The 14,735-nt window shown below is 45.7% G+C and overlaps 1 pseudogene across 1 annotated transcript; it reads left to right on the top strand.

Moving 5' to 3' along the window:
* The first annotated feature begins 537 nt into the window (after positions 1 to 537).
* On the top strand, positions 538 to 13,957 carry LOC148207250 (cathecol O-methyltransferase 1-like; annotated as a pseudogene). The gene is made up of 4 exons (XR_015788074.1): positions 538 to 1,019; positions 11,578 to 11,891; positions 12,626 to 12,690; positions 13,392 to 13,957. The product of XR_015788074.1 is annotated as a cathecol O-methyltransferase 1-like (transcript).
* The last annotated feature ends 778 nt before the right edge of the window (positions 13,958 to 14,735 follow it).

Genomic DNA, 14,735 nt, shown 5'->3' with positions numbered 1-14,735 from the left:
AAAAGTAATATATATATTTTATTTCGTTCTATGGGTGACAAGCCACAGCTCAACTTGTTAAATTACCTATTTTCGACAAAAAAATTGTGACTTCGAATTCCCATCTCCATATATTGTACTAAAAAAAGAATAAGTTTACATTACCATCATTCCCACAATTCAAATTTATTAATCAATTAATAACTTAATAGTAACTCATTTTTCCTAGTAACAAGTTATTTTTAACAATTTATTTTTTTGTCGGAATTATTTAATTAAACAATAAATAAATAAAATTTGTAATGGAGAATTTTCTAAAAAACGTTGATTGGGACCAATTGGTTAAAGATATGCCTAGTAGGAAAGTCACATGAGAAAAAAAGAACTATAATTTACTATTTTTATCTCACTAAAGTGTATTTTTTTTTATTTTTTTTATTTCTTTTCTCACTAAAGTTAAGATAAGCCCCAAATAGTTATTTTTGGGTGGAAACAAGCCCCACGTTGATTGGACAGGCAACCAACCAAGCCAGAAGGAACGCCATATTAAACAACTCACAAAAATAATTCCATTCCGGAACCTCATCTCTTCCTCAACTCCAACCACAAAAAAGAGTTGCACAAATGGAACAAAAAGCCATCAATTCCTCCTCCGCCGACGACCAAGACCAGCAACACTTTGCTTACGCTGCTCATTTGGTTACCTTATCAGTTTTTCCCTTCATTCTCCAAGCCGCCTTCGAGCTCGGAATCTTCGAGATCCTGGCCAAGGCCGGCCCCGGGGCCGAGCTCTCCGCGGCCGAGATAGCAGCAAAGATAACGGCGACGAACCGGAATGCGGCGTCGATGGTCGATCGGATGCTGAGGCTTCTGGCCACGCACTCGGTGGTCGGATGCTCCACAGTGGAGGATGAAGGTGGGAATGTAAAGAGACTCCATAGCCTCACGCCCGTTTCTAAGTATTTCGTTCGTAATGAAGATGGTGTGTCGTTGGGCCCCATGATATCGTTGATTCAAGATCAAGTGTTTCTTGATAGCTGGTTTGCATCTTCCCATTCTTTCCATTTCCAGTTTTATTTTTTATGGTTAAGAGTATTGATGTTTGACTTTAATTCTTTATCCTAATCTAAAAGTTTATTGGACAATTATGTCCAGGTGGTTAGATTTTATTATAGATTAAATTTATAATAAATCAATTAACTTAAAACTAAGTTTTTTGGGTTGATTGCTCATAGAATATGAAGGGTTAAAAAGTATCAAATTAAATTTAGGTAACCTATTAACTTTAAGTTTTTTTTGATAGGTAGGTTTTAACAGAATTTGTGTCTAATTGAGATACCTAATGTCAGGGCAAATTTAGTAGGGTAAATAAACAGTAATATTACATCATCTTTTTTTAACACAATTTGAAAATGTTTTTTATATACGGAAGGACATAATGGAGAATTTTTTTTTATATATATATGAAGGATAAAATTGAGAATCATAAATATTAAGGACCTGTTGGAGCTCGAAAGCGCTGAGCTCGGATAAGTCTTAGATCGGACTATTTAGGATGAACTACGGCCAACGGTCCAACACCTTCCCCGAACCCTCTTGAGACCTGTAAAACAAAGTTAGCACTCCGACGAGCAAGTCAATTCTAGTTCGAGCTAACTTGCTGAGTCTATCTAGGATTGCGTACCTTGCATTTAAGGTTAAGGTTTCTATTTATAGAAACTGAGCCCGACAGGAACTCCGAGACGCCCTAAAAATACGGCGTGTTGTCGGGTTCGGAAGAAACACGTTTACGGACTCCGTTGAAGGTCGGCTCGTCCTTTCAGCTTGGTCCATGACCGCCGACCTAAACAATCTTAGGAAAAATTCTAATTTCATCCACACGTCAATTCAGCTTACCTCTCTGATCGTGACACGTGGCATGTCCAAATTCGCCTCCAACATTGGCCCCCACTTCGGCGTGACGTAGGTCAGCCAGGCGAAGTAGTTCGAGCTAAGTGAAGGTGGCCGAATCCACGCGTCTGTGGGTGATGTCACTGATGTCGTCAACCCTAGTTCCTGCCTCGAGAACTCAAACGTCGCCACGGGGATCGCCTGGCGTGGACAAATCTTGTCCGTTGATCTCTCTTCGATCGTACGACCTTTGTGCTTCCGGGCTGTCCTATAAAAAACGAAAGTTTTTCATCTTTCACTTTTCACTTTTCACTTTTTCACTCTCGAGTTTTCGTGTACCTCGACCGTGTCCAAGTCAGGTACTCTCTCCTTCTTTCTTTTGGTAGCTCTCTAGATTCCTTTTTTAGGTCTGGCGATGAGTAGCTCGTCTAGGGATTTGTCGTCTGGGTCGTCTGGTCCCTCTAGTTTAGACGATGTTTTAGGGGATCCGGCCTTAGCTTCTACGTTAGGGAACCCTCGTGTCGAGGATAGCTCGGCAAACCCCAATATAGCCTCCACCTCGAAAAGCCCTAACCCTGGTCCGGTAGTTAAGCTTCCCCCTTCGACTTGCTCGGTAGGTAGGTTAGCCAAGCTCCACAAAACCTACTACATCCCCGACTCCATAGAGCTTAGGGTACCTAACATCGGGGAACACCTCAACGACCCTCCTCCGGGCTTCGTCAGTTTCTATCCCTAGATGTTCAATAAGGGGGTTAGGCTTCCACTTCATCCCTTTATTCAAAGATTCCTTAGTGCCGTTAATCTCGCTCCAGCTCAGCTCTCCCTTAATGGGTGGTCTACCGTGCTCGGAGCCTACGTTCTGTGGTGGGTCCTCTAAGACGAGGATGAGGATCGGCTCACGGTAGACCAGCTCTTAGCGACCGACACCGTCAAAGCCTCCAACAAGGGAGAGGGTCAGTACTACCTCTCAACTTAGCAAAACGTAGGTCAGCTGATTAGGAACCCCTCCTCTAACAAAAATTGGAAGGAGAGTTGGTTTCTTGTCTCTGGCAAGTGGCTTATGAGGGACGGAGGGGGTGAGCCTGACCTGCCAAGTCCCAGTCAAGTTCGGAGACGTAGGTGAGTGTCTTAGGTATGATCTAGGTTGTCTCTTATTTTCATGTCTTTGCTTCTGACGAAGTCTCATGGTGCAGCCCTGCCATCCCCCGTTTCAAGGATCGACAACAAGTCTTGGGAGATCATCAGGTGAGCCCAAGGTCGAAGCCTAAAGTACGCGTTGTGAGGTGAAGCACTCGTCTCGAACTCCCACCTTTTCTCTAGCGGTCTCAGTTCTCATGACCAACCGGACGAGTTCAAGAAGCTCCTCAAACCTCGGCAACGCAGCTCACAGAAACGGAAAGCCCCTGAAGGTAACTTTTTCCCAAAACTTTTAGCTCGTTCATCACTAACCTTGTCACTTTTTTGCTCGTTTAGTTTACTGACCTCATCCCTTTTCAGAGATGGCCTCAAAATTCCTCGCACTCAGCAGCACGAAGCGACAGCGAGCTTCGACCCCGTCTATTCTCCAGCAACTCCTCAGGCTCGACATCGTACTAGTAGTGCCGACGTCCCGGCCCCCGGGATGGCGAACTTGGCCAAACTTCAGGCCCTTCAGGCTCAGCCTTTGCAGACCGTCGTTGGTGGCGAGGAGTCGGCTACTCCACTGCTGCGAAGGAAGAGAGTGAGGGAGACACTTCCCTCCGAGGAGGTTAACTCCAGATCTCCGCCTCCCCCCATCATGGTCGACTCGGAGGACGGTTCTCATTAGGGCCGGCGGCAGTGCAACGAGCTTCCTCTGCCATTCAAGCTCGCCTTCTCTCGCCTCAGCATCCATGAGGCAGCAACGAAGGTCAGATCCTGCAGCTCCCTCCGTGTGGAGCGAGCTGTTCAGGTGCCCGAGAACCCTGTGGAGGCAGTGAGAAAGACCATAGCTCTTGCTGCAGAGGTAAGCTCGTGCCTACTCTTCCTTTCCTTCCCCTTCTTCTTCTTATTTTTATATCTCTTTTGATCTGACCTCGAGCTTTTGCAGCTGCACTACCATGCCTGCCTCTCAGCATCGATGATGAGCTTGGAGCTCGGAGGGCGGGACTTGAATGAGGAGGAGACGCACGCCTCCTACGAGCGGCGGATCGCCAAGCTCTAGGCCGAGGTTGGCCAGGTTCAAGCTAAGAAAGAAGCTGAGGCCGACAGGTCGAAGGCCCTATAGCCCAAGCTCGTACTGACCTAAAGAATGCCAGACAACGAGCCGAGATTGCTGAGAAAGGCTGGAACGAGGCTCGGCAGAATCTGGTGAGTTGGGCCTACTTGGAGAAGAAGGTCAAAGAATTCCCTGAGTTCGATGGCCTGGCCCGTGATCTAGCGGACAGGGGCTTCTACTAAAGGAGGTCGTTGCCGCCATCGAGCAAGAGTACGAGTCCATCTGGGCCGACCGACCTTCTGATGTCGGTAAGGAGGTCGAGGCCACTGAGGTCGCTGCGGTTGTTGACGCCAACGCAAGCACTAGCAGTCCTGCCGACCCTCCGCAAGAGTATATCGTCTCGTTCTTCTGTCGCTTCTTTTCTTTATTTTTATTAATTGAAACATTGTATTGAGCCGATGCATATATACCTCGCCTCCTCATCAAGCTTTTTTCCTTTTAATGAAACGTGACTTTATTCAGACCTGAGTTACTCCTTCTGAAGTTCCCATTAGAGAAATTTAAAGAGAAAATTTACTTAGATTTCAGCTTTAGTTCTGGTCTCGTTATCTGAGTTTTTTCAAGTCTTTTCAAGTCTTGATAATTTCTTTCTACACAACGACTTACGAGCCGAGCAGTTCAAGTCGGCGGTGTGTTCAATCAGAAGCACTTGGGGTAACGAGGTTCCTACGAGCTAACCATTGCTTTCAACGTTTGTAGAAATATAACTTGTTGTAGGTCGTTTAGCATAGGTTAGCATAGGTCATGCCACGTAGTCTTCCTCGACCCCCATTTGACATAGCTCGACAGTAGCAGACGACACTAACGAATAAAGTCAAATTTTGCGCAAGTCATTGGAGATCGGCTTTCATTAACGGGAGAAATTTTACACGTAGGATTACATACATTTCATTGATAATAAACTCACAAATGTTCGGCGTTTCATGGGTGGGGGAGTTGCCTCCCCTTGAAGTCGGACAACAGATACGCTCCAGGGTGGAGTATCTTCAAGACTCTATACGAACCTTCCCAGTTCGATTGGAGTGCTCCGATATGCTGCATCACCTTCTTGAGGACGAGGTCGCCAAGTTGGAACGTTCTGAGTTTCACTCTAGCGTTGTAGTACCTAGCCATACGGTTCTGATATTCTGCTAGTCTGAGCTGGGAGTGAGATCGTTTCTCCTCGAGTAGGTCAAGATTCACGAGGAGAGCTTCGTTGTTGGTTTGTTCGTCGAAATTCTCAACTCGGGGCGTCGGCATGCCGATCTCCACAGGAATGACGGCTTCCGACCCGAAAGCTAAGCCGTACGGCGTCTCCCCAGTAGATCGGCGGGGTGTAGTTTGGTAGGACCACAACACCTCCGGTAGCTTTCTGCCCATTGACTTTTCAGAGATTCTAGCCTTGTCTTTAGACCCCGCTTGATGATCTTGTTGACAGCTTCAACCTGCCCGTTGGACTGCGGATGGGCCGGAGACGAGTTGAGGTTGCGTATACCGAGCTGTTGACAGAACTGATTAAACCGGGCACTGTCGAACTGTTTTCCATTGTCGGTGATGATGGCGCTCGGTATACCGAACCGACATATTATGCTCTTCCACACGAAGTTGATGACCTTCCCCTCGGAAATAGACGCCAGAGGTTCCACCTCCACCCACTTGGTGAAGTAATCTACAGCTACTATGGCAAACTTCAACTGCCCCTTCCCCGTCGGTAGTGGGCCGATCAGATCTATCCCCCACTGAGCGAAAGGCCAAGGGCTTGAGATCGGCGTCAGCATCTCCGGGGGCTGTCTCGAGATGCTCGCGAAGCGTTGGCATTTGCCGCATGTCTTGGCGAACTCCTTAGTGTCGCGTTCAATCGTCGGCCAATAGTACCCCTGGTGGACGATCTTGGCGGCCATGGACCAAGCTCCTTCGTGGTTTCCGCAAACTCCTTCGTGGATCTCACGTATGACATACCTCGCCTCCTCTGGGCCGAGGCACCGTAGTAATGGTAGGGAATATCCCCTTTTAAAGAGCTTGCCTTATTGCATCAAGTAGTGAGCAGATTGACGTCGGAGCTTCCTGGCCTGGCTCGGATTAGCAGAGGCTAAGCCACTGACTAGAAAGTCTTTAATCGGGTGCATCCACGTGGGCCGAGCTGACTGGACCTCCATTACTTCAGGCTGGTCAATAGATGACTCGGCGAGTATTTCAACAGGAACTATTCTCGGCAGGTCGGTCTCGTAAGCTGAGGCTAGGCGGGCCAGTGCATCAGCGTTGGAGTTTTCGGACCTCGGAACCTGTCGGATCATATAGTCCTCGAACTGGGCGAGGAGCCCTTTGGCTTTGGCCAGATACCTCTCCATACGTGCATCCTTCACTTGGTACTCCTCGATAACTTGATTGACGATCAGCTGGGAATCGCTGAGAATCAAGAGTCGCTTCACACCCATTCCTCTGGCAATCTTCAGTCCATTTATCAACGCCTCGTACTTGGCTTCGTTGTTGGAAGCTCGAAAACTGAACCGGAGCGTGTACTCGAACCGAAGACCACCGGGGCCAAGGAGCAGCATGCCTGCCCCACAACCCTTGTCATTGGACGAACCATCCACGTAGAGTGTCCACTGGTCACGGACATCGCTCCCTTGCCTGGGTGGGGTCAGCTCCGCAACAAAGTCCGTGGCTGTCTGACCGTTCAACGCTGTTCTGGGCTCGAAGGCGACGTCATGCTCAGTGAGCTCCAAGGCCCACTTCATTAGTCAACCCGACATTTCGGGCTTGTAGAATATCTGCCTTAAGGGAAGTTCGTCAGAACGATTATCATGTGCGCCTGGAAGTATGGTCGTAGTCGGCGCGCCGAGGTTACCAAGGCTAAAGCCAGCTTCTCAACACAGGGGTAACGGGCCTCGGCCTCAGTCAATGATTTGCTTGTGTAGTAAACAGGGCTCTGTCGTCCCTCTGCCTCCCTGATAAGTACTGAGCTCATCGCATTTTCCGACACGGCCAAGTACAAATAAAGAACGTCGCCAGGCATGAGTTTGGACAACAACGGAGCCGAGCTGAGGTACCGTTTCAACTGCTGGAGTGCTACTTCGCAATCGTCGATCCATTCGAACCGACCCTTTTTCCTTAACGTTTGGAAGAAATTGTGGCACTTGTCAGTGGAGCGAGATACGAAGCGATTCAAGGCCGCCAAACGACCATTCAACCTTTGCAGCTGCTTAATATTCCTTGGTGCTTCCATCTCGAGGAATGCTTGTATCTTGTCCGGATTCGCCTCAATTTCACGTTCGTGGACCATACACCCAAGGAACTTTCCTTACGAGACCCCAAAGGCGCACTTGCTCGGGTTGAGCTTCATCTGATACTTCCAAAGTACGCTGAAGGCCTCTGCCAGGTTGGCCAAATGGAAGCTCGTCTGCTTGCTTTTCACCAACATGTCGTCCACATACACCTCCATGTTACGCCCGATCTGTCTGGCGAACATCATGTTCACCATCCGCTGGTAGGTCGCCCCAGCGTTCTTCAGGCCGAAAGACATGACGTTGTAACAATACAGCCCTTGGTCGGTAACAAAGGCGGTGTGTTCTTGGTCGGGCGTATGCATCCGAATCCGATTGTACCCGGAGTAAGCATCCATGAAGGAGAGTAGCCCATCCCCTACTGTTGCGTCGACGAGCTGATCTATCGGAGGTATGGGAAAACTATCTTTCGGACACGCCTTATTGAGGCTCGTAAAGTCAATACAGACACGCCACTTGCCGTTAGACTTTTTAACTAAAATGACATTAGACAACCACGCAGGGTAGTGAACTTCTCTTATGAAATTAGCTCATAGCAACTGCTCGACTTCTTTACAAATTACATTACTTCGCTCGGCGTCGACAAGCCGACGCTTTTGCCTCACAAGCCTACAGCTAGGATCTACATTAAGCCTATGCACCATTATACATGGGTCTATGCCTGGCATGTAGTCATGGGACCATGCGAACACGTCGGAATTCGCCTTCAGATGCGAACACGTCAAGGGGACAAGTTCTAGTTCCTCAGCTGGGGTGCCTCGGTTGGGCTCAGCTTTGTCGGTGCGCGGTAGCGCGACTGTTTCTGGCTCCATGATTGCCGCGCAGATGTTGGTCTTCTTCATCACAGCCGTGTAACAGTCTCTCCACGTTTTTTGCTTTCCTCGAACTGTGGCGACTCCAGCCGAGGTCGGGTACTTCAACACTTGATGGTAAGTAGATGGGACCACATTGAGGTCGTGAATCAGGGGTCGGCCAAGTATGGCGTTGTACGCCAAGCTTCGGTCTATCACAACAAACTCTGCGACCTTGGTCACCTGCTGATCTCCTTCGCCGACAGTGACAGGGAGTGAGATACATCTTTCCACGCTAACCATCTCCCCAGTAAAGCCGACCAAAGGCGTCGGGCTACGCTTCAAATGTCTCATCTCCCATCCTAGGGCGGTGTAGGTCTAGAAGGACAGTATATTGGCCGACGTTTCGCCATCAACAAGCACTCTTCTGACCTTCACGTGGTCTATTAGTGGGGCGATCACCAGGACGTCGTTATGAGGCAGATGTACTCCCTCACTGTCCTGTTCATCAAACAAGATCGGCATCACGGGCTCCTTGGGGTACGAGGTACAGACCTCGTGTGCTGCCTCCCGAGCCAGAGTTTTTCTCTTCTGCCCTGACTGTCCCCCACTTGGGCCCCCATGGATGGTATTTATTACTGCGGGACGACCTTCCTTCCGTCTGGGCGGTAGGGTCCCCTCTCGCTTCTCCTCCCGAGCTGTCCCCTCCGACTCGGCTCTTTCTCTACTGCCAACGTACTTCTTCAAATATCCTCTTCGGATCAGGTCCTCGACTTGCTCCTTTAAGTGAAAGCAACGAGAAGTGTCACGGTCGTGATCCTTGTGGAATCTGCAGTACAGCCGCTTGTCTCACTTCCCCAAAGGTCGGCGGAGCTTTTCTGGGGCTGCGAACAGCGCCTCCAGGTCGGTATCTTCAGCTGCTGTGTAAATCTCCGCGATTGAGGCATTCAACAGGGTGTACCTATCAAACTTCGGCCCCCGACGGTCTGAAGGGGCTCTCTTACCAACGCGTTCTCGGTTCTTGTTGTCGTCGGCCCGCCGAGACGAGCTCCTATCATCAGCACGTTGTTTCTTAGGAGGAGGGGACTTCTGGTCCCGATCTTTACTGCGGCTGCTCCGCCTGGCTTCGTTGGCCTTCCACAACTCCAGGCCATCAATGTACTGCCGAGCTCGGGCGAACATTTCGTTCAGTGAGGTCGGCGGACGACTTCCAAACTCGATCGTGAGGTTCCTATCATTTAACCCTGTTATGAAATACATCATGGCGATGTCGTCGGTGCAACTTACCATCTTGACATGCTTGTCCATGAACCGAGCGATGTACTCCGTCAGGGACTCATTGTCCCGTTGCTTCATTGTTCCGAGGTGAGAGGGCGGTAACTTCAGCAACTACCGAGCCGAAAACTGGTTGATGAACAACCTCCTCAACTGTTGATAACTGTCGATGAACCGGGGCTTCAACTGTCGGTACCACAACCTTGCCGAGCCTTCCAAGGCTATCTGAAATGTTTGGCACTTCATGGCGTCGCTCGCGGCCAGGAAATCCATCTTTCCCTCGAACACCTCCACGTAAGAGATCGGATCTCCAGACCCGTCGTAGGAGCTCATGACTGGGGCTTTGAACCTCGGTGGGATAGGTGCGTCCAAGATTGCTTGGGAGAAAGGCTGCTCCTCTTGCTCGGCCATGGGATGCGGATCTACAGGCCTGTACTACCGCTTGAGATTTTCTATCTCCTTCTGAAATTGGTCTCGGAGAAGGTCCACTTCGGACCGAAATGAATGATCACCCTGGGAGGACCTCTCCCGATGGTCGACCTCCGAGCTTCCCTCCTTGTCGTCGGTCCAGTACTCCCGATCTTTAGGCGCCACCCCTCGTCGCCTTGGTAGGCCTTCACCTCAGCCCTGTCGGGCGTTGTAGCTATCAAATGATGCCAGGAGAGTCCGAATTGGTCGGACCCTCAAGCGTCGATCCTCCACCTGATTGTACTGCTGAAGTGGCTACGTACCTGCGCTCCCAGGGCACTGCCTATCTCCGCCCGTTGTGGCCTTCGAGAGGGTACCCCAGTTCGGGCCTCCCTACGAGGTCGAAACTGATATTCCGTTCTTTGGGTTGGATGCACCGGTCCTTTTCCTCGAATGGGATCCCTGGAGACAGAGGAGTCGGACATCTCGTTGCCTCTTTCGACCGCTTTGAGCCTCGCCTTGACTTCCGTAAGCTCAGCGATCACGTCAGCTACCATGACAGGGTCCACACCCGCGTCAGCACTCACTCCGGAGCGCGCACCTGTGTTCCCCCAGCCGCGCAGACGAGGTGCGAGAGGCGGCAACCCGTTCCTCTGAAGATGTAGGGGCGGAAACTGATCTGAGGTGAGATGGAAGTCCCGGACTGCTACGGGATCGGATGTGGCCGGCCGACCTCCATTTTCCTTGACCACCCCTGCCTGGGGTCATCATTCGATGACAGGAGTTTCGGCCACCTGGGAGTACGTGAGTCGAGGATGGGCACGGGAAGTGGCAGCATCCCTCATCGGGGAGCGGAATGGTGAAAGTTGGGATCGTGACTGCTGGGAGCGGGTTTGGACCATTGGTTCAGATTGCAAAAGGTGAGACTGACTTCTGGATGTGTCTTCCCCACAGACGGCGCCAGATGTTGGAGCTCGAAATCGCTGAGCTCAGATAAGTCTTAGATCAGACTATTCAGAATGAACTACGGCCAACGGTCCAACACCTTCCTCGAATCCTCTTGAGACCTGTAAAATAAAGTTAGCACTTCAACGAGCAAGTCAATTCTAGTCTGAGCTAACTTGCCAAGTCTATCTAGGATTGTGTACCTTACATTTAAGGCTAAGGTTTCTATTTATAGAAACTAGGCCCGACAGGAACTCTGACACACCCTAAAAATACGGCGTGTTGTTGGGTTCGGAAGAAACACGTTTACGGACTCCGTTGAAGGTCGGCTCGTCCTTTCAGCTCGGTCCATGACCGCCGACCTAAATTCGCCTCCAACAGACCCAATCGAGAATTTCCTAAAAAATCAGGGTCATTTGATTTATTTAACCTAATATTAATATAAATTTTGAAACCGAATCCTAATCTCTAAGGCACCGTTTGACAGCCATTTTATTTTGTGATTTCTGTTTTAAAAAATTATAATTGATTTCTAACCTTTTTTTTGTCTGTTTTTCTCCTTCTTCAGGAGCATACACTTGAATTCTAGCCCAATTTCAAAAACAAAAATAGATTTTTAAAAATTACTTTTATTAGTTTTAAAATTTTGGCTGAAATTTTACTAACTAGGATAACAAAAGAAGAGACACACAGATGAAAGTAGTATTTTTAAACTTAATTTTGAAAAATATAAAATTAAAAAACAAAATTATTTAACGAAAAAATATGAAATCACAATCAAAATTTGCAGGAGGGAGTTGAAGAATGCAGTTATTGAAGGAGGAGTCGCTTTCAATAGGGCTCATGGTGGAGTACATGCCTTTGAGTACCCTGACTTAGATACAAGATTTAACAAAGTTTTCAACACTGCAATGCTCAATGAAACCACAATGGGCATTAAGAAGATTGTTGAGTCCTACAAAGGCTTTGCAAATCTCAAACAACTAGTTGATGTTGGTGGTGGCCTAGGGGTCACTCTCCAAATCATCACTTCTAAATACCCTTCGATAGAAGGCATCAACTTCGACTTACCTCACGTCATCCGTGATGCCCCGGCCTATCCTGGTACATAGTTTTCAAAAGTTTTAGTTTTAATTTGATCCTTACAGGTTTTTGAAAAGTTTTGTTATTGTTTTTTTCTATGTTGATATTAATAGTTATAAGATGTCTTTGTCAGTAGCAGGGGTGTAAGTAATTGAGGTGAACTGAATCGAGTCAAGTTTGTTTGATTCACTTGATTTTTACAGGTGTGATTCGGTTGTCTATTTTAACCTAATCGGATTAGAAGATAGGCTGACGAAAAATCGAACTGGTTCGGTTCGGTATTAGTTTATTTCTCTACAAAACTGAACTGATTAAATCTTGTCCTTTTTCCCTCCAAACTCAAACCAATTTACACTCTTAGGCATTAGTGAGGAGTAATAGATATCTAACATGGTAACTTATTTGTAGATGCGACTAATGAAATTCATGATATATCGAGTTAGGTTAGTTGGAAGAACATGAATTTTGGTAGGGGTTCAATATTTTGATGGAAAATTAGAAAGGGGTGTTGGGTAAATTAGAAACCTGGTAACTTATTTGTAGACGCGACTAATGAAATTCATGATATATCGAGTTAGGTTAGTTGGAAGAACATGAATTTTGGTAGGGGCTCAATATTTTGATGGAAAATTAGAAAGGGGTGTTGGGTAAATCATGTTTTGGATTGGTAAATTTGAAAGTTTAAAATTGTTATAAATCTGAAGGTAAATTGAATAAAGCAATAATTTGAGAGAGAGATCTGATAATGTTTGTAGGCGTAGAACATGTAGGAGGAAACATGTTTGAGAGCGTTCCAAGGGGAGAGGCTATTTTCTTGAAGGTTAGATTTATCGGTCTTAATTAATTTTGTCTTTTAGAAACATAATTATATGATAAATATTTACCATCCATCAAAAATGTTCTTGATATTGTATAGAATTAAGGAAAAAAATATTTCTTGTTTGGTTAAATAAATTATTATAATCCTAAATAACTACTAAGCTTATTTGTTCTTATTTTAGAACAAGTAAAAAGTAAAGTTAGTAGGAGATTTGAACTTACAACCTTATGATTGGAGATAGGTGCCAATATGGTCGAGCTAAGCTCATGTTGGCACAAATTTTATGTTTTAAAAAAATTTGTATTCTCAACTCAAATAAAATTAATTCTAATTTTAAATTCAAAGTGTGTTTGAGAATGATGGTAGAAGGGGTGATTTTGAAAAATGATATTTAAGAATAATTGATTTTCCAAAATCACCACGAAAGTGATACTTTAGAAATCAATTTTAAATAATTTTATATTTTTCTAAAATCAATTTTTTAATTTATCAAACATAATAAATAGAACTAGTAACTAAATCGAAGTAGTCTTGTAATCAGACTAATATGTATTTTCGTGAATGGGCTTAAGTGTTTATGTAACTTTATTGGTTGGAATTTGTGTGATTTATTGATTAATATGTAATGTTTTCAATCTATTTTGGAAGAAGTATTAACTTTACCATATCATAAATTTTTTGTTTCCATAAAATTGTTACAGTGGATCCTCCATGATTGGAGTGATGAGCACTGCATGAAGTTGATGAAGAATTGTCATGCTGCGATTCCAGGTGATGGAAAGATAATTGTTGTAGAGGCAGTATTGCCAATGATGGTTGAGACCACGAGTGCAGTGAAGTCCATCACCGAAGTCGATGTGCTTATGATGACTCAAAATTCAGGAGGAAAGAGCGAACTCGAGATGAATTCAAAGCCCTTGCAACTGCAGTTGGGTTTAAATACATCAAGTTTGAATGTTTTGTATGTAATCTTTGGCTCATGGAGTTCTTAAAATGAAACTTTAGTTTAATCTTATTTTGGTACGAGAATCTTTCATGTCTATTCTATTTTATTCTCAAACTTAAAAAAAATCGAATTCTTAAACTTTGTAAAAAGAAAAAAAAAGTGATTGATTTAGGTAAGTTGTGCATATGACAAAGTCCTACTAGCGAGAGAAGGTAGAATCTTACCTTTCCTCTCACCTGCTTCTCTAAGTTTTGTTAAATGCTTCCATGCACCCATTGTAAAACTCAAATGTTTCAAGCAACTTGCACAAAAGTTTCGATATTTTAGCAATGTCTTTGCTAAAACGATGATAAAAACTAGCCTGCTCCAAAAAACTTCTAACTCCCTTTACTAAAGAAGGTGGTGGAAGCCTAGCAATTAGTTCAATTTTGACCTTATATACTTATGTGCCTTTACTTGACATGCGGTAGCTGAAACAATTCCTTTCTATACTTAATGATACTTCTCCCAGTTTAAGATTAAGTTAGTCTTTTCACAGTGGTCTAACACTTTCATCCATAAAGACCTCCAGGTCTACTTCACCATGTTTGAAAAAATCGCCATCATACATCTTTGAAAAGGTGGTAGGCGCATTAGAGTAACTGAATTATATCCTTCTAATAGAAAAAACTCTATAGGGGCATGTTGTTACGTCCACACAACCGTGTTGGATACACATGCAAGTATATACGATATCTGTCGATTGTAGTACAAAACGAGGTCGAATCCACAGGGACTTAAGAAAATATTGTAAACTGTGCTTGAAGATACCAAAGTACAAAAATAATAAAATATAAATGATTGTGTTGACAACAAAAGAAAAATATTATAAACAAATCGATAAACGATCTCAACAATGAACACACTTTAAACTGTTGACAACAAAAAGAAGTTACAGCACAGAATAGCGAAAATGCGGGTTAAACAGATATGGAAAAGCGGGGGAGACATAACATGCTTTCACGCACCCGCAACCTACACTCTAGCACGAAATCAGTTGTTAATGCTAAACTTGACATGGTTCCCTTTCGAGACACCCAAACATGAATACCCACAACTC

Source organism: Momordica charantia, unplaced genomic scaffold (assembly GCF_013281855.1).
Source record: "Momordica charantia cultivar OHB3-1 unplaced genomic scaffold, Mcharantia_2.0 BLBB01000164.1, whole genome shotgun sequence".
Classification (NCBI taxonomy): domain Eukaryota; kingdom Viridiplantae; phylum Streptophyta; class Magnoliopsida; order Cucurbitales; family Cucurbitaceae; genus Momordica; species Momordica charantia.
Note: the sequence above shows the minus strand (reverse complement) of the source record. Positions and strands in the feature narration are given on the sequence as shown.